Here is an 18,991-nt window from a genome sequence, read left to right as displayed (position 1 = left end):
AAGAAAGCTTTCATTTATGCAATTCAAAATATTTTAAAACTTTACAAATGTGATATAAGTTCTAAAATAAGTATGTATGTATTTTCAAAAAAGCTGGAATTATTCATCCTAACTAAACACAAACTTAAACAAACTTAAAAATTATTTTCATCTCGGGATGCCCTTTCTTCAATATTAATTAATTATTAGCATTTCTGAAGATGTTAAAGGCGTTTTAAGAATGCTAGAAAAGATCTTCAAAAGACAGTGAACAAGCTTGTGAAGTGCGGCCATAAAAAGGTGCATACTGCTTGTTATATTTCCAGTCCTTGCAGTTGACAGCTGACAGCCTTGATTTGAACAAAACTTTTCATGTCATTTTATTTTACGTTTTCCAAAGTTCAAAGAAATATTTCTCAATGTGCTTCGTGTTAATATTGTGTTATGAAAAATTCGAATTTGGAAACAAGATAATACGAATACCTATGTTGGTAGAAATTGTAGCCTACTTAGATTTAGTTCACATCAGTTAGAGACATTTAAAATTCTTTATTAATATTCCTCTAGAAAGTAACTTTGGTTTGCTATTATATATTATGATGTTTATATATAGATACAATAAATCATATTTATCATCATATTTTTTTTATAATAAATATTATTTTAAAATAAATATTTTTTATGAAAAGTTTTCGATGATACTTTTAATAGGCTTATAAACAATTTAAAACTTATAATTTACCTTAATGTTTCTTGAACAATACATAAAATATGATATAGTATGAGTCACTATAAACAGAGCCTTGTCCTAGTTTCAGGCATTTTTCAACATTTTCTGATATTCTTCCAGGTAATCGAGCTGTTCTTGCTTCTTTAGAATTAGCAAAATCTACAGGATGGCCGTTTCGGACAAAATTGTTAAAAAACCTTGTTAAAAAGTAATAAAACAGGCGCACGAAAAAATTAATGAGCATTATTGTTTCTCTAGTTTGAGCCTTTTCCTTGTTGTTTTTTCTTAATACATTTATAATTTATTACACAAAATTGCAATTCTACATATTATACCCCACGACGGTTTTCAAAGGCTTTTGGATATTTTCATGTAATGATACGTTAACAGCTAACGAAAAACCCAACCTCTATTGAACATCATTACATATTATAAACAAACAGAAAACGATTTTTGTTAGCACACATTCTTATTCTTAGGTTGTACAGTAAATACTGGTCAATAAATTATGAATACAAAATGTCTTGATTTCCTGTTAACCTTAACATAACCTTTTTGAACTAAGCAACAGTATACCCTATAAAGAATTACTTCATCTTTACAGCTATAATAGGACTTATTTGCTTGTTAAATCTGCAATATCATTTCAGAATGCCTGCACTCGACTGTTTTCCTTTATATATCAATTACTCTGTGGATTTTTGTTCGAAGAAGAATCAACTACAGTTAGTTTTGATTGGGTTCTAAGGTACAGTTATAATTTAGTAACGAACTTTCTGCAAAATCGCATTAATACATCGCTGCAGCTTAACCTTCGCGATACCATATAACCTTTGGCCATTGATATAATAAGCTTGATAGCAACTATTTACTCTGAATGACTGGTGTAACAACAAATCTAACTGTAAAACTGGAATGTATATATATATATACATATATATATATATATATATATATATATATATATATGATTAAAAATTTGTTAAGAAATGCAGGAAAAATTAGTAAACAGAATATGTAATAATAAATAGATATAGTCCATCCAAAGTTATTTTGTACATACGTTATCTAAATTTGTGAGGTCGAAACGTCGCAATGTTGCCGTATCAACTCTGAGTTTTAGTTTACTTTGTCTTTGACATACGGCAAAATTATATCCTAAATAAAAATACGGTTATCAAATATACATTTACATTGAATTGTATTCCATACCACCCATGAGTTAGAGTTCTATTCGCATTTGTAGTTGTATCACCTGGAGGCCCAATCCACCTAATTAACAATTTTATATCCAAGTAATATATTTTATTTTCATTAGAGATCATATTTACCTTTTTCACTTATTTCTTGTATTCTCCGGTATAATATTACCTTATAAAAACACTTACTGTAGATAGAACTGATATCACTGTATTTCTCCTCAGTTTTTTCTGTTACTAGATGTATACATCTTTCTTGATAGAACTAGATGTAATCACTGCATTCTCATAATATATTTGCCGTATCTGCAAAACAGTTAGTATTCTTTCCCTCCTAGCACATTTTAACAATTTCTCTTATATATTCTGAACAATTACACACATATCTATGCACGTACGTCTTTTATACTCTACAAAAAGATTTCCTACAATTATCATATATTAATTATATACGCACCGTAATTACTTGTTTCCATTGTTATCCCCTCTAACGAATTTTATAGGCAAGTGGTAGCCACCGTTATCTCATTACTGTTCAAGGTTCTGTCGGTATTTTTTTTTATATTTTAAAGTCTTCTTTACACCAACGAGTGCTTTTCTTGACTGGACTTACTCTTTAACGTGGGCTCCGAACCACGGTCCTCGGCATTAAACCTATCGACTGGCGAGTAACCAACTTATAAATCATCCTAGAAAACATCCGATCTTACCCAGTCTGGTTACGTGTGACAGCGTGCTTGTCGGGTTTTAAACTCTTGCCTAGGACTATCACAAATATTAAACAATCACAAACACAAATTGACGACCATGCCCAAGCGGGATTCGAACCCGCGACTATCGCAGCAGTAAGAGAAAAAAGGAAAATATTGTCGGATTGTAAAATGAATGTACAAATTGCGTCAGGCAATATATTAAACATACTGATGGCGTATGTATAAAAAAACTTTGGATACACTATATATATCTTAATATAAAATTTGTAATATTAGAAATAACAACTTTTGTCTTTTTGAATTTTGTTTTTGTTATATGAGTATAGTGGTTATGTTCGACTACTAGGAGAAAAAAAGCAAGAAAAAAAGATGTTGGATTAGTAATCGTTTTCCATTTTCTCGAATCATTTTTTAGTGTAATTTAGTGGAGTTGGGGCAAAAGTATCGCTGCTAATGCCGTAAGGTTCAAAGGGTACAAAATGTAGATTAAAGCCGCCCCAAATAAGAAACATTCAAGCTTCGAGAAACACCCCTAGTCCATGGATTCTCGGCACATGAATCACAGATCAAGGTGTAAAGCCACCAAATGCGAATTGTAATAGCTCAGTTTCTTAGCCGTAGACTAAAGCACTGGAAAACTATTACATAAAGAGATTTGGAAATTTGGCTAGAAACAGTGCCATTTCGAAGATCTTCAAAGGGAAACTATCGGACAAAGATACAGGCGATACTCAAACATAGTTTTACAATAACTGTAAGCTCTCCATGTGGAATAAAAGAATGCGTAACACACGTTTTTACATTCAGTGTCACTTTGTATCGCCGTTCTACAAGTCTCCTTTATCAAGGAGTGCTTTTCTTGACTGGACTTACTCTTTAACGTGGGCTCCGAACCACGGCCCTCGGCATTAAGCCTACCGATTGACGAGTAACCAACTTATAAATCATCCTAGAAAACATCCGATCTTACCCAGTCTGGTTACGTGTGACAGCGTGCTTGTCGGGTTTTAAACTCTTGCCTAGGACTATCACAAATATTTAACAATCACAAATACAAATTGACGACCATGCCCAAGCAGGATTCGAACCCGCGACTATCGCAGCAGTAAGAGAAAAAAGGAAAATATTGTCGGATTGTAAAATGAATATACAAATTGCGTCAGGCAATATATTAAACATACTGATGGCGTATGTATAAAAAAACTTTGGATACACTATATATATCTTAATATAAAATTTGTAATATTAGAAATAACAACTTTTGTCTTTTTGAATTTTGTTTTTGTTATATGAGTATAGTGGTTATGCTCGACTATTGTGTGTTCAACATCAATCAAATTAATTACCAAGAAAAAAAAAAGATGGATTAGCAATCGTTTTCCATTTTCTCGAATCATTTTTTAGTGTAATTTAGTGGAGTTGGGGCAAAAGTATCGCTGCTAATGCCGTAAGGTTCAAAGGGTACAAAATGTAGATTAAAGCCGCCCCAAATAAGAAACATTCAAGCTTCGAGACACCCCTAGTCCATGGATTATCGGCGCATGAATCATAGATCAAGGTGTAAAGCCACCAAATGCGAGTTTGCGAGTTGTAATAGCTCAGTTTCTTAGCCGCAGACTAAAGCACTGGAAAACTATTACATAGAGAGATATCATGGAAATTTGGTTAGAAACAGTGGCATTTCGACGATCTTCAAAGAGAAACTGTCAGACAAAGATACAGGCGATACTCAAACATAGTTTTACAATAACTGTAAGCTTTCCAGATGGAATAAAAGAATGCGTAACACACGTTTTTACATTCAGTGTCACTTTGTATCGCCGTTCTACAAGTCGCATCTTTTTTTCAAATTTTCAAGTAAATTAAAATAGTGTTTGTGATTAAAATGTTATAACTTAGAATATAGAATATAAATTATAATATAGACAGGAAATCACTTACTGAAGTAATTTTCTACATATCATATATATAATAGTTCATAGGAAATACTTATTGAACTACTAGGAGAAATAAAAATGGACCTAATAGTAAACTTGTTTGATTTCTTACCCATGTATAATAAATATACAAATAAGGAAAATTAATTGATAAAATCTTAATATTACTGAATAAACAACGAACTACTGGAAACCATAAATCAACACGGCCAAAGCAAATAACCAAGCAAACATATTAAGACGAAATATATAATATCGATCTTTCCATTTATAATGAATTCGGTATATTCAATCTCCGAGTTTCCAACTATTATCCACGCTACCTTTAACTGTATTAAATCTTCCTATAACAGTTCATATATCAAAAGTTGAATGGGCGCGGACAGGATATAGAAACAAATATACAGAACTCGATAAGTTTCAACTAAAACGAACCCTTTTACTCCTTTGTCCGCCGCATACCCTCATCACGAATTTCTAAAGGTTCTTTGCTAACGTAGGACGAGACTATTTCCAAACAAATCTACGGCCTAACTCGTCTGCCCCCCGTCCCCCCGCTCGAGTTTCGTCCTTTTATAACGGTTTCACCTTTGCCTATAGTACCTATCCGGTCCCCCCCTCCCACTTATCCACATTTCACTTTTCTCGGCCTTTACTATTCGACGACAACGACATAGCTATAAAACAGCTTCTGCCATGTTTAAACAGAATTATCGTTAGAAAATTATTCACCAACACGAACGTGATACCGCCGAATCTGGGCCGCCATTTAATCCACTTTGAGCATCCCCCCTTTGCTCTCTGCGGATCGAGCTCACCGGTCCCCCGTCTGGTTGTCGGGGTTTTACGCTGGAAGACATCGAACATGCGGGTTGTGAGGGATTGTTAATGGAGAAAAAATAGATTGTTTTCTGATATCAGTCTGGTTTTAGTAATAATTATAATTGCTGAAGTACATAACAAGTCAATTGAAAAGTCCCCGGCCCGACACATAGATGGCGCTACTAGAATTAAACCCTTATGTCTTTTAGTTAGCCCTAACCTTCAAAAGATGCGTGTATAAATTTGACAGGTGTCTGATCATTAGTTTGTGAATTATAGAACTTTGAGTGAAACAACTTTTATTATTGAGAAAATAATGGATAAAATGGAATTGTGTTGATAAAATATTGCTTTTTGAAGGTAAAAAATACAGTTGAATACAAGTTTTTGGCTTGATGCCGAATTTCCGGACGCTGTCCCAGGAAAATAAACCATCAAGAATTGGTATACTAAGTTTAGACGTGGTGAAATGAGCACCGAAGACGGTCAACGTAGTGGACCAAAAGAGGTTGTTACCGATGAAAACATTAAAAAAATCCACAAAATCATTTTGAATTACCGTAAATTGAAATTCAATGAAATCAATTCGAATTCACGAATACTTGGTATGAGTAAGCTCTGTGCAAAGTACACCCACTCGCGAGCTCAATTTTACCAAAAACATCGACTAGTTTATGTTTCGGAACAGTGTTTGAAGATGATCAGGCGTAATAATCCCGACAATGGACGAAATATGGCTCCATCATTTCACTCCGAAGTCCAATCGACAGTCATCCGAGTGGACTGCACATGATGAACCCGCTCCAAAGCGTGGGAAAAGGCAACAGTCGGCTGCAAGGTTATGACGTCTGTGTTTTGAGATGCGCATTTGGAAAAAGGAAGGACCATTAAAAGCGATTATTACATAGCGTTAGTGGGCAGTTTAAAGGACGAAATCGCCGAAAAACGGCCGAATTTAAAGAAAAAGGAAGTTCTGCTTCACCAAGACAATGCACCGTGTCATAAATCAGTGAAAACGATGGCACACATTCATGAATTGGGCTTCGAATTGTTTCCTCATCCACCGTACTCTCCAGATCTAGCCCCCAGCGACTATTTCCTGTTCTCAGATGTCAAAAGAATGCTTGCTGGGAAGAAATGTTCGTCAAATGAAGAGGTGATCGCCGAAACTGAGGCCTATTTTGAAGCAAAGGACAAATCGTACTACAAAAATGGTATCGAAAAGTTGTAGGGCCGCTATAATCAATGTATCACCCTTGAAGGGCATTATATTGAATAAAAATAACAATTTTGCCAAAAAAAAATGTGTTTTGCTATGGTAGGCAGGGGACTTTTCAATTGACCTGTTATTATGAGAAACTGTTAATTACACCGGTTTACAGCATTCTTATTACAGTACCTAATTTTCGTTGTTTTTATACCTAGAAATAAGAATAAGAACAAGAACTATTGCTGCATTTGATTTTATGTATGAAAAAATGCTAAAAACCAACTCAATAAAAATACATAAAATTTTTATATAAAAATGTTTTACTAATAATGTTAGTTTGCCTATCATATTCAAAAGAAGTTTCTCTTATCAACCATCATGCTTCCAGTGTGCTGAATATTCAAACATCAAAATCAAGTAAATTTAATTGTTCTAATCGCGATACCAATAACTCTGCTTTATTTTTTGGAAGATTTTAGTCTCTTATTTAGTCATTGAGATCTTCAGAGTTCATGAGATGTGGTAGTTTGGGTACAGATTCAATACCAATTTCGGAATGTATGGATATAGATCATCTTCGTGATGGATGCCTTCCTTGACAAAGCTTATTTTCCAGTACAGGTGGAGCAGATAAAAATATTTTCCTGCATTGTATATTGGAGCAGATGTCGATGGAAGATCAGGATATTTTTTTTCAATTTTTACCTTTAAATGGATTTACAATGCAAAAATAACAATCTGTATGACGGTCACTTGGTTCCCACCAAATTCTTGGAACTGCAAAACTTCGTTGCTCTTTTTTCATCTCTATACCAGCCTACAATAAGACATAATATATAACTTAAAGAATAGTTCCAAACAATAAAAAAAGAAAAGAAAATAAAGTCACCATCCACAACATATCTGCAAGGCTTACATGAAACATGTGCAGCCCATTGTTGTCTTGACTTTTCATTCAGAACAGATCGATTCAGCTTAGCTGATATGCGTTCAGCTTTGTGCTAAAGTTATTTGTTTTTTGACAATTAAAGACAGACTCATTATATAGTTGGTATTTCACAGCCATAGGAATTGGGAATTAATTTTAAAAAGGCCAAAATATTGACCACTAATGAATCAACATTTGTATTTCATCCTTATCATATTATTATCATTGTATATCCCCGTTGATAATAAGAAACTAAGATTGTTCAAGACTAGAATGGTTGTGGTCAATTTTCTCCTTTGACGATGTTTGGTAAAGAATAGGATGGAATGGAATAGACTTGAGAAGAATGGGAACTAAGCGACTAAATTTTGAACCTGCCGCTCCAACAGCAGCGTAGTGGTTGAGAAAAAGATGATTTTGTCCAAAAACCGGCTGGATGATGGTGATGACGATTTTCGAAAGTTATATATACATTATATACAAGCAATGACTTTTTTTTCAAGCAATCTTGAAAATCACTTTATTTACTTGATTACTGCTGTTTGTATTGAAAGAGGATTATATTGTTCAAAAGAGAAACAGTTCATAATTCGTCATTTTTCTATTGACCAATTAAACCCGAGCTATTTTGATTCATTCTCTATTAGTAAGTATATATTACAATTTTTTTATAAAATTAATAACACAACTAAACAAATATGATTAAAAATTTTTATAACATCTTTATTAGATACGCTTAGTACAATCTTAATTATTATTATTATTACAATTAATTTATTACTACTTTTCCTATGTGCTTGGATTAATTAGCAAGCAAGACGAGTACGAGAAAATACATCAGTATGTATTCCTCAATTATAAAATTATAATTATTTATTAATTATTAACTTATAGCTATAGTTTACACTAATAATACACACTAAATGTTCACACAAGTTCGTATGGTTTTGTTCGTTTCAGTCTCCTGACATCCTGTGCGCTGTCCAGCAGTTGTATTGCTTCCACGTTAGAATGATTTAGTAATCTTCTTTCGTCTTTCAAGGCGAAATCCTGCACAACTTCGCAAATCCATTTGATTTCCAGGTCATCGTGCAGTACTTCATTGGTTACATAATAGGCATTGGTAATCAATCGAAGAATCTTGTTTTGACAGCGCTGTATGACTAACTGATTTGAATATTTAGTGCAACCCCATATTTGCACCCCATAGTTCCAAATTGGCTTTATAATTGTATTATAGATCAACCTCTTTGATTTTAGATCAAGTTGGGAGTATCTTCCGACTAACCAGTATAGTTGTTTTATTTTGGTTCTAATGTGTTTTGCTTTTTGTCTAACGCGATGCTTCCAATTTAATCTACCGTCAAGATGGATTCCAAGGTATTTTGCTGATTCTGCTTGAGGAATCGGGCATCCATTGAGTGATATAATTAAGTTTTTATTATTTCGCCTTAATGCAAAATTAACGTGGACAGATTTGGAGCTATTAAGTTGAATTTTCCAATCTTTTGTCCATTTGTAGATTTTGTTGACTGCCACTTGCACTTTTTCTATTGCCCTAGGCAGAGATATATCTTTTGCCATAATAACTGTGTCATCAGCAAAGGTTCCAAGAAGTGTTTCTTTTGTTGTTGGAATGTCAGCAGTGTAGAGCAGATACAGGAGAGGTCCTAAGACGCTACCTTGTGGAACTCCAGCCGAGATATTTTTAAATGTCGAGAATGCCTTTTCGTGCGATACTCTAAATTTTCTTCCGAATAAATATGACTCCAGCAATTGACAATAGTTACGCGGTAACAATTTGCTCATCTTACAGATTAATCCCAAATGCCAAACCCGATCAAAAGCTTGTGAGACATCCAGGAATATTGCAGGGCAGTATTTCTTTTCTTCAAACGCTCTTTCAATAGCCGCAGTTACTCTGTGCACTTGATCGATAGTTGAATGGTGATTTCGAAAACCAAACTGGAAATCTGGTATTGTTACCAAATGTTTAACACGTTTATATATCAGCTTCTCAAATAGCTTTGATATTACAGGTAGTAGCGAAATAGGCCTGTAAGATTCGACTTGTTCTGCAGGTTTGTCAGGTTTTTTGAGCATAATTATTTGTGCAACTTTAAAGCATTCCGGGACATGCTTCAGCCTTAAACAGGCATTAAATATATATGTCAACATGATGATTGCTTTTCGTGACAGTTCTTTCAATAATCCAGGTGAAATGCCATCTATACCAGGTGCCTTTTTAGGATTGAGGTTATCAATTTCAGTGGCAACTTCCAGTGGAGAAATTAGATTTGGATCTACATCGGGTTGATAAATAGGAGATGTATCCATGGTAGATTCTATATCATTAGGCCGAAAAATGTTTGCTAAATATTCTGCGAACAATTCAGCTTTTTCATTGTCGCGTCGAATCCATTCATTTCGATCATTTTTAATAGGCGGTACTCGAATAATTGGTCTTTTAAATCTTCGAGTTGCTTTCCATAGCGAATAATCTTTGTCTGCTTGTGGGCAACTAAACAAATATGATTAAAAATTTTCATACTGTCTTTATTTATATATAGAACTTTAATTTATCATGACTTTGAAATGATACATATTACAAAATATCCGTAAAATTTGACTAAAAAAGTCGTTTTATTTAATGTTTTAGAACAAAAAAATTTGTCTTTATGATAACATAAATTTAGTTAATACCTGGAGGACCCATTGGCCTTATCTCAGTCTCTGGTGAAATAATATTTATACATGTCACTGCTGTATTTTTTAAATATATGCACCACAATACACAACACTACACAAGATCAGATGGTTTGATTCTTTAGAGTCTGTGTCCTGTTCCGGTGGTATCCAAAAGTTGCAATACTTCAAAATTTTCATACGAATGGAGTCTTTCCTCATGTTCCTTTGCAATTCTCTTGATTTCTTGACTGACTGTAGGTATCTGAAGGTCTCGATGTGAGTAGTCAGTGCTGTAGTATTTGGGTGCGCCCACAATACTTCTCAGGATCTTGTTCAGAAAAATATATATTTTGTTGTATGTATATGTTACTCTTTGCAGAACATCCCGATAATTGAACTCCGTATGTCCATATAGGTTTCAGTATTTGCTTAAATAATAGCAATTTATTATGTACTGATAATTATAATTTTCTTCCAATTAACCATTACGTTTCCTTATATTTCAAATAAATCTGTCTCTGTCTTCTTAAAATACGATAATAATCTAGCTTTTTCACCAGTTTCATGTCCATTAAACTCTGTCTCTGTCTTCTTAAAATATACATAAAAAGTCGGAATACTATAAAACAATTCAGTTTGATATTTCAAAATAAGTTTTAATAATTGAAAATCAATTATAATGTAAAATATTCCTTTTTTATGCCGATTACAAAAAATAAATGGTACTAATATCCGTAACAAACATAATAGTCGGTATTGATGCTCACCCTCGGTTATTAATTGACTAAATGTCACCCGGTATAATTCATAATATTTAACGATGACCTTTTTTCCGTCTGCTCTTTATTAGGAACGATCATAAAGTCCCAGCTCACTCACCTCGTCCAATTTCCCCCACGGAATTGGTAAAAATTCACGTGCTCCCCGTCGAAGCTAATTAGTATGGCGCTACTGTCATCGACCGAACGTCAAAAATCAATGATTGATGTGAACCTACCTTAATGTAGTGCGTGTCGGTCGGCCATCACGCATCATCGAGCTATAAAACGAGCATCGTTTAAACAAAGCCAACGTATCCCACATAACGTTTACGCTTCTTTCTCTCGTTTTATGTCAGCGTTTTTATGGCTATTGTCTCGATTGTATATCAGTCGTTTCTCCGCGATGCCTTCCACAAGAGAGGTTTATCAAACAGTAATGATCCAGCTTTTTCTTCTATTGATTATTGATTCAGTTTAAAAGCGAAAGGTTTTATGTGGTTTTCGCTTTTTTTTCAGGGGGCTTTTATAAATGTATTAGAGCCGTGGGGAAACCGCTAATATATTATTTATTACTGGAAACGAAAAAGACAGTCGTCAACCTATATCAAGTGAATGAATTCACGGCGTTTTTTTGTTGGTGTTCTAATTAGTAAGTTTAGTGTGATGGAGGCGGCCAAAAATGAACCGCAAACAATGTTAAATTATGTAGGGCTTCGAGCCCTCAAGCTAAACAAAGAAAATCAATTAAATTATGTATTTTTTCCATCAGACGTCCTATATAATAATCTGTTTTTGGTCTGTGTAGTAGCAGTTCAGAGACATATACTAAAATGGTTTTAACATGTCTGTCGAATGAACAAAGATGTCTTCACTATTTATATGGCCAAATCGATCGTTTGGGTGGAAGACGCTGCGAGTAGCTCTGAAAAAATTATGAATCAAGATCATGGAAATCAATCTGGAAAATAGGCCCATTGCCAACTCTAATGAGATGCAATGTAAAAAAATTCGAAGTCCTGCGGCACCAACTACTAATTGATTCTCTACTTCATATTCTTCAAACTCTACTCCAGATGGTGTCTAAGTTGTTGCTATGGACCGGTGTGGGCATGCAGAATACTTATCAGAAATGCAGAAAACAACTTAAATGTTTTCGAGTTTTCATATAAAAATTTAAACATTGATATTATATCATAGATCAGCTATCTCACCCAATTTAACTTCAAACCAATTTCTTTAAATTATTTATATATTATTATCACATGGTTTGGTTCTCTTGAGTCTGCGTCCTAGACCAGTGTTATCCCAGTAGAGTCTTTCCTCAGTTTTGTTTGAATGAATCTCTCACAGGTCTTGGTGTAAGTACCTATTCCGTAGGTCCATGTGGCTTTATGATTAACTTCTAAAGCTATCTCTTAGATTTTAGGTCAACTTGAAAGTATCTTTCGACTAACCAGTGCATTTGGTTAACTTTGAGCCTCATCTGCTCTGCTTTTTACCTAATATGATATTTTTAATTTAACCTACCAACGAAATGGATGCCGAGGTATTTAGTTGATCAATGAATGGTTAACAAGCTTTTCTCATGGTAAACCTTTTCAATAATGTGTGTGATTCGATGGACCTATTCAATTGTTGGATGCTTGCTCATAAAACCAAACTGACATGCAGGTAATGGATTTCTCTATCTATAATTGGTTTTAACCAATTTAGCAGGAGCTTGTCAAATAATTTAAATATTACTCGTGGCAAGATTTTATTTCATTTGGTGGTTTTGAAGGTTTCTGAATCATAATAATTTTAGCTATTTTTCAAACCTCTGGAACATGTTTAATAAAACTAAAATTTCAAATGAAACTCAGTTAATAATTCATAGAATATTCTAGATACAAATGTAGCATTATTCATCTACTCAGTGATATTTTTTACTCTTTGGAAATGGAGATTCCGGAAGCTCATTCTCGTCATAGTTTGCTATTTTTCCGAAAGCGAAAAGAAGCAGCTCAAGTTTTTCAAAAATCATTCTCAATTGCTGGCCTACATGAGATTGCAAATTGTGAGTTATTGCTGAAAAGGAACGAAAGCTGGAGAAAATACTTGAGAATGTCCACGTAGGAAAATAATGTTAGAGTAATGTAAAATAATGTTGCAATAATCATAACAGATCTATTGTCATGATCATTATAATTCTAATTAAAAAAACACTTCCTAAATGACCAATAAGAAAAAGTTCTAGTAAAGTTGTTGTTTTACCAGAAAGGGGTATCAAAATGATACAAATATGACTGATATGACATTTTACATTTTCTCAACCCATCATTTCATGAACTTTTTTATGGTTTCAGCAATAAGTTCTGATTGTTTCTCTTAAGAACGATTTATGAAGAGCATCTTCATATATAATATTATCTTTAGATAAGAACAAATTCGAATTACTGAGTTTTGTCATCTTTATTGTAATACTATTTGCGTAAATTATTTTTTCAATACTCGTTATGCTATCGAATCAGTCTTATTTAATTAAGCTACAATATTATAAAAGAATCATTAAATACATGAATTATTAGTATAATAATGAGAGTATAAATAAAAAATTTAATTAAATAACCTTATTTTTATTTTTGTTTTTATATATTTTAAAGTTTCCTTTTACCAACTATGGGTTTATCTGGACTGGGCCTAAAATTTAACGTGGGCTCCGAACCACGGTCGTCAGCATTAAGCCTGCCGACTGGCGAGTCACCAACTTTAGAAATCGTCGTAGAAGACATCCGGTCTTACCCAGTCTGGTTACTGGCGTGACTGGGATCATTTTCCTTGTCGGATTTTACACTCTTACCTAGAACATTCACAAATATTAAACAATCACAAACATAAATTTACGACCATGCCCCAGCAGGATTCGAACACGTGGCTATCGCAACAGTAGGAGGACCGTCCCATCGCCTTTACCACTGCGCCACCAAGCTGGCTTCCATCAAATATTACCATATAAAGTAAATACCTCTTGACATAAACAACAACATCGCATAACATCAACATTTGGCAAATTGGATGAATGTCAAATTAAAAATGTTAAAAGGACAAGCAGGAGAAAAAAAAACAAGGCAGTAAAAAGAGTTTCATAAGAAAATGCCCGGAAGGAAACGGAAATATTTACTGCATAAACGATAAAGATGCTTTCGCAACTCCGCATACTCGATATGAAATTGTTATTTGTTTGTTCTAGATGGTTATATATGTCTGCCAGTATGTGCGGGTGTGTTTGTACGCTTGTATATGCTTCTAGTTTTATTATTACGTATACGTTACAAGGGGTTGTGTTTATTTTTCGACGGGGGATGTCGGCGAAACTTTTCGAAACTTCGTAATTTCGGCTTCAGTCAAATAATATTCAGAACGGTTTTCCATTTCACGGCAACGGGGCTCTTTGTGTCTGGAACGTCACATTTTGAATTGTGCCTTTATAACAGGGCGGGTCATTTATATTTCATAACATGTCAGAGTTCGAACAATAATATTAGTTTTGAAAAGAGATTTGCGATTCCATATCGCGGTTTAACATATCTTGAATTTGAAATAAAATCCGTCACCGTAATTTTGTTAGTCCTTTGTTAGCTCCTTTATACCCAAGCCATTGTTTAGAAAAATGGGTACATTAAAGTCTGTTCAAAATACGAATGCACTCACATCATCTTGATGTCGACTGTATTACCAATCGTAGTTCCTTAATTCATATTAACATCACGGCATTTTCCATCTAATTTTATTCTATAAAATTCGCCTGGTTGTTAAATGCCTGCAATATTATGTACAGAGAAACAGATATTTAACTTTACAGGATATTTTGGGGAAATTTTGAATTCTCGATATAGGAAGTGTTGTTTACTCGGATGCGCGTATAGTAAAGACATGCAGAATCGTTTTCTTTCGAAGAAGTATTTCGCTTTCATTAAAAAATGGTTGATAATGTTAGAAATCCCAAATCGATTGGATTAAGCATCAAATAAATTTATGATCGTTACCGCGTGTTTTATTGTTATAAGTTGGGGTAAGTTTATTCATGTATATAAAAATATTATTAATTATACTTACTTATTAATCCTCCAAAAGAAGCTATGCAAGCTATATACTTACTATACTTCTCTTCTTGGATCAATAATTGCCACTCCAATAAAATGATATCTCCCGAATGCAAATCTATGAAGAAAGGATCAGCAACTTGTTGTATATGTGGAAAGAAGCAATATGTACAATATCACCTTTGGTATGAATAAATTCCATCAGAAACACAATAGTAAACAAAGAAAGAGATACAAAGAAAAAATTGACAAATAGTAAAATCATGAATAAGTATTAGATAGATTGGAAATTAACAGTACTGACTTGTATAGTGACTCAGAAAATGACAGTGACTGAATGAAACTTTGGGGATGTGGGATTTTGATCCAATGATGACAGTTGCGAAGAAGTGGTAATGAAAAATATCAGAGAACTTATTTAGCTTTGTATAGGTATTCCTTGTTATTGACGTCAAAATTACAAATATCATAAAATAACTTTGAACATTGTTTGTTCAAATAAGAAGAAACTACTAACAAAAAATTTTCAAGCAAATTTTAAACTATAGCCAGAACATTTAATGTTATTTAATATATTTTTAGTCTAAGATGGTACAGTGGTAAAAAATATAAACAACAAATATTTTTGTATACGTCGAGCCAGCTATATCAGACTAGATATTTTGCGAAAATAAGTATATAAATTTTGCTGCGTATGCCATTTTCAAGCTAATTTTTGTCAAACCCACCAATATCTTATAACAACCTAGAATGTATTAATTGTAGGCCGAATTTCTTTAATGTAATCTAAAGAATCCTCATTAGAAGAGCTGCAACTAATAACAACTGTCAGATAGATCGATCCAAATCATTTTATATAATTCGACCGCATGATGACCACAAGATTGACAAGACTGAACATATAAGAAACTCGCAGAATATTCCAATGTCGCTACCTGTTAGTGTATTTTGATAGTAAATGAGTTCATTTATTGAGTATATAATAATATTGTTTCTATTACTTTTCTTTGTGTTTGTTTTGGTTTGGATTTGAAGTTTTTTTGTTGTTCACAAGACAATTTACAACTGAAGGTTGCCTCAATAGTCATCATGTTTCTAAATATAAAACCACTACATTGTGATTACGTAGTCGAAAGAAACCCGATGGTCAGTGTGAAAATTAAGGTGAGAAAGTTCGATATATCCTTATTAATTTTTTATAACATTTTTATTAGATACGATATGTATTACTAGTTTTTATTTGTAATTGGTTTAATTCACAAGCAAGACGAGAAAATACATCAATAAGTACTCCTCAATAATAAAATTATAATTACTTATAGCTATAGTTTACACTAAAGGTATACACTTTATAAAAGTTCGTATGGTTTGGTTTCTTTCAATCTCCCGACACCCTGCGCTCTGTCCAGCAGTTGTATTGCTTCCGCGTTAGTATGATTTAGTAATCTTCTTTCGTATTTCAAGGCGAAATCTTGGATAACTTTGCAAATACACTTAATTTCCAAGTCATCGTGCAGTTCTTCGTTGGTTACGTAGCGATAGGCATTGGTAATCAATCGAAGAATCTTGTTCGGACAGCGTTGTATGACTAGTTGATTTGAATTTTTAGTGCAACCCCATATTTGCACCCCATAGGTCCAAGTTAGCTTTAAAATTGTTTTATAGATCAACCTCTTTGATTTTAGATCAAGTTGAGATTATCTTCCGACTAACCAGTATAGTTGTTTTATTTTGGTTCTACTGTGTTTTGCTATTTTCTAACGTGATGTATCCTTATTGTATGAGTTTATTAATTTCCGATTCATCTAGCCTTCGCTATGATGATTAACAATTCACAATGCTAATCCAATGTTTGTGGTATGAATCTGGAAATGCATGTCTTTCTCATGGTCAACTGAATGTTCACATATCAACAAACCGTCGGCTTTATTTGTTCTTGCGTCTGCTAATAAAACGAAAAATGTTGTATATCACAAGATGTTTCACTGAAGATATTAATTTATTATATACATATTAATTTTTATTAAACATTATTATATTATAGCGCAAAGGTAACACGGTATTCATTGCCTGTTACGCGATACAAAGTTCACCGGACTAGCGGGATCTAAATACCCTGGAATTGTGTAACTTTTAACAACGTTTGATTTAAGTCATGAAGAACCACATTCTCTGTAGAACTTTTGAGCCAAGGCAAAATTTAATTAATTCTCTGACTAGATCTATCGACATGCCCTCAATTAACTCAAGCACAAGTAACCACCAAACTGAAACTGAAGCTAATATTTGCGACGACGCCCCGTATATCAAAACGGGGATGATTTTAATGAAATACTAAGAGACGCTTAGAGGTTTAATCTTATTAAACCTCTTCTTTAGCTTTCTGATGTCTCATAATTTACTGAAAAGCTTATTATACTTAACACAACACTTAACATCTCCCATCTGCCAACAGTGCCGTTTGCTACGTCATATTATCTACCCCGGAAAAGCCCGTTCGTCGTCTCCCACCACCACCGCCGTCTCCACTGTGTTTGTCGAATATGTAGAATGAACTAGCAAATATTTTGCGACGAAAAAACAGACTCCCTTCCTCCGAAACGAAGCCCGGCAATAAACTTGACGCAAACTTTCAAGATATATACATTAATATCTTAGTCAAATTACCCCAGGGGCCTGCACAGCTACCGCCGGCCCCCTCTCTCTGCTCCCCCAGTAATAAAATGTCCGCTATCAAGATATTTGTAATTCTCCTAAGGCGGACTTTATGAGGGTATAAGGGGTGGATTAGCGAGACATTGAGAAAAAATTGTTTCAAACTCGAAATTTGCTTCGGTCGTCGACATGAACGTTTTATTAAGTTTGAACATTAAAATTGGTTTGTTTTTTAAAGAGCGAGGGTTAAAACGGGATAATTGTTTCGTGAATGATTCAAAATTAACCTTAGATGAAAGGGTTCCGGTATTAATAACAAATTTTACCCAGGAACCAACGATTGTACCTTTATTTTTTAGTGATCGCTGAGATTTTGTGAATATTTAATTCCAACAACATTATTCAATGAAGTTAGTTCAATTGTTCTTTAATCAGAGCCGGGCAGAATGCTTTAATTTTTTTTGATAACATCTTTATTAAATATGCTTAGTACAATCTTAATTATAAATTAATTTATTGCTACATATCATTTGTAGTTGTATTAATTCACAAGCAAGACGAGTGCGAGATAAATACATCAATATGTATTCCCCAATTATAAAATTATAGTAACTTAAGCTATAATTTACACTAAAGGTTTACACTTTATTTAAGTTCGTATGGTTTCGTTCGGTTTAATCTTCTGGTATACTGGGAGCTATCCAGTAGTTGTATTGCCTCCACGTTAGTATGATTTAGTAATCGTCTTTTGTGTTTTAAGACGAAATCTTAGGTAACTTCAAAAATCCATTTGATCGTGCAGTTCTTCATTGGTTACGTAGCGATAGGCATTGGTAATTAATCGAAGAATATTGTTTTGACAGCATTGGATGACTAGTTGATTTGAATTTTTAGTGCAACACCATATTGTGCATCCCATAGGTCCAAATTGGCTATATGATCACAACGTACTCGCTAATCAGCTAAATATGCCGAAGTGATAGTGAAGTCCGTAGACTAATAAAACGTGTAACACCATTCGATCTGATTATTGGACATATATAGACTTTAGAATCAGCTTTACAATAAGACTAATTAATTAAAATACTATTTTGTACTGGTGATCACTTTATAAAGTAATTTTCTACATCCCATGTGTATATAATATAAACATAATAAATATTAACTAAAGTCAACATAATGTTAAAAAAGCCAACATACTGTCTTTTTATTGTGTTGTTTGTAATTGTTGTTAAGGCAAGAGTGAAAAATCCGACAAGGAAAATATTCCCTGTCACTCCAGTAACC

At 33.6% G+C, this 18,991-nt stretch overlaps 1 long non-coding RNA gene across 1 annotated transcript; it reads right to left on the bottom strand.

The window, feature by feature from the left end:
- Nucleotides 1-1,705: 1,705 nt before the first annotated feature.
- On the bottom strand, nt 1,706-2,243 carry LOC143194311 (uncharacterized). The gene is made up of 3 exons (XR_013005289.1): nt 2,041-2,243; nt 1,922-1,981; nt 1,706-1,867 (listed from the first exon to the last, which is right to left on the bottom strand). It is a non-coding gene; the product is annotated as an uncharacterized LOC143194311 (long non-coding RNA).
- Between the last annotated feature and the right edge of the window lie 16,748 nt (nt 2,244-18,991).

This window comes from Rhynchophorus ferrugineus, unplaced genomic scaffold (assembly GCF_030347505.1).
Source record: "Rhynchophorus ferrugineus isolate W39M unplaced genomic scaffold, kcgeb_rfMv2 rfM1, whole genome shotgun sequence".
NCBI lineage: Eukaryota > Metazoa > Arthropoda > Insecta > Coleoptera > Curculionidae > Rhynchophorus > Rhynchophorus ferrugineus.
This window is presented reverse-complemented; position numbering and strand designations above follow the sequence as displayed.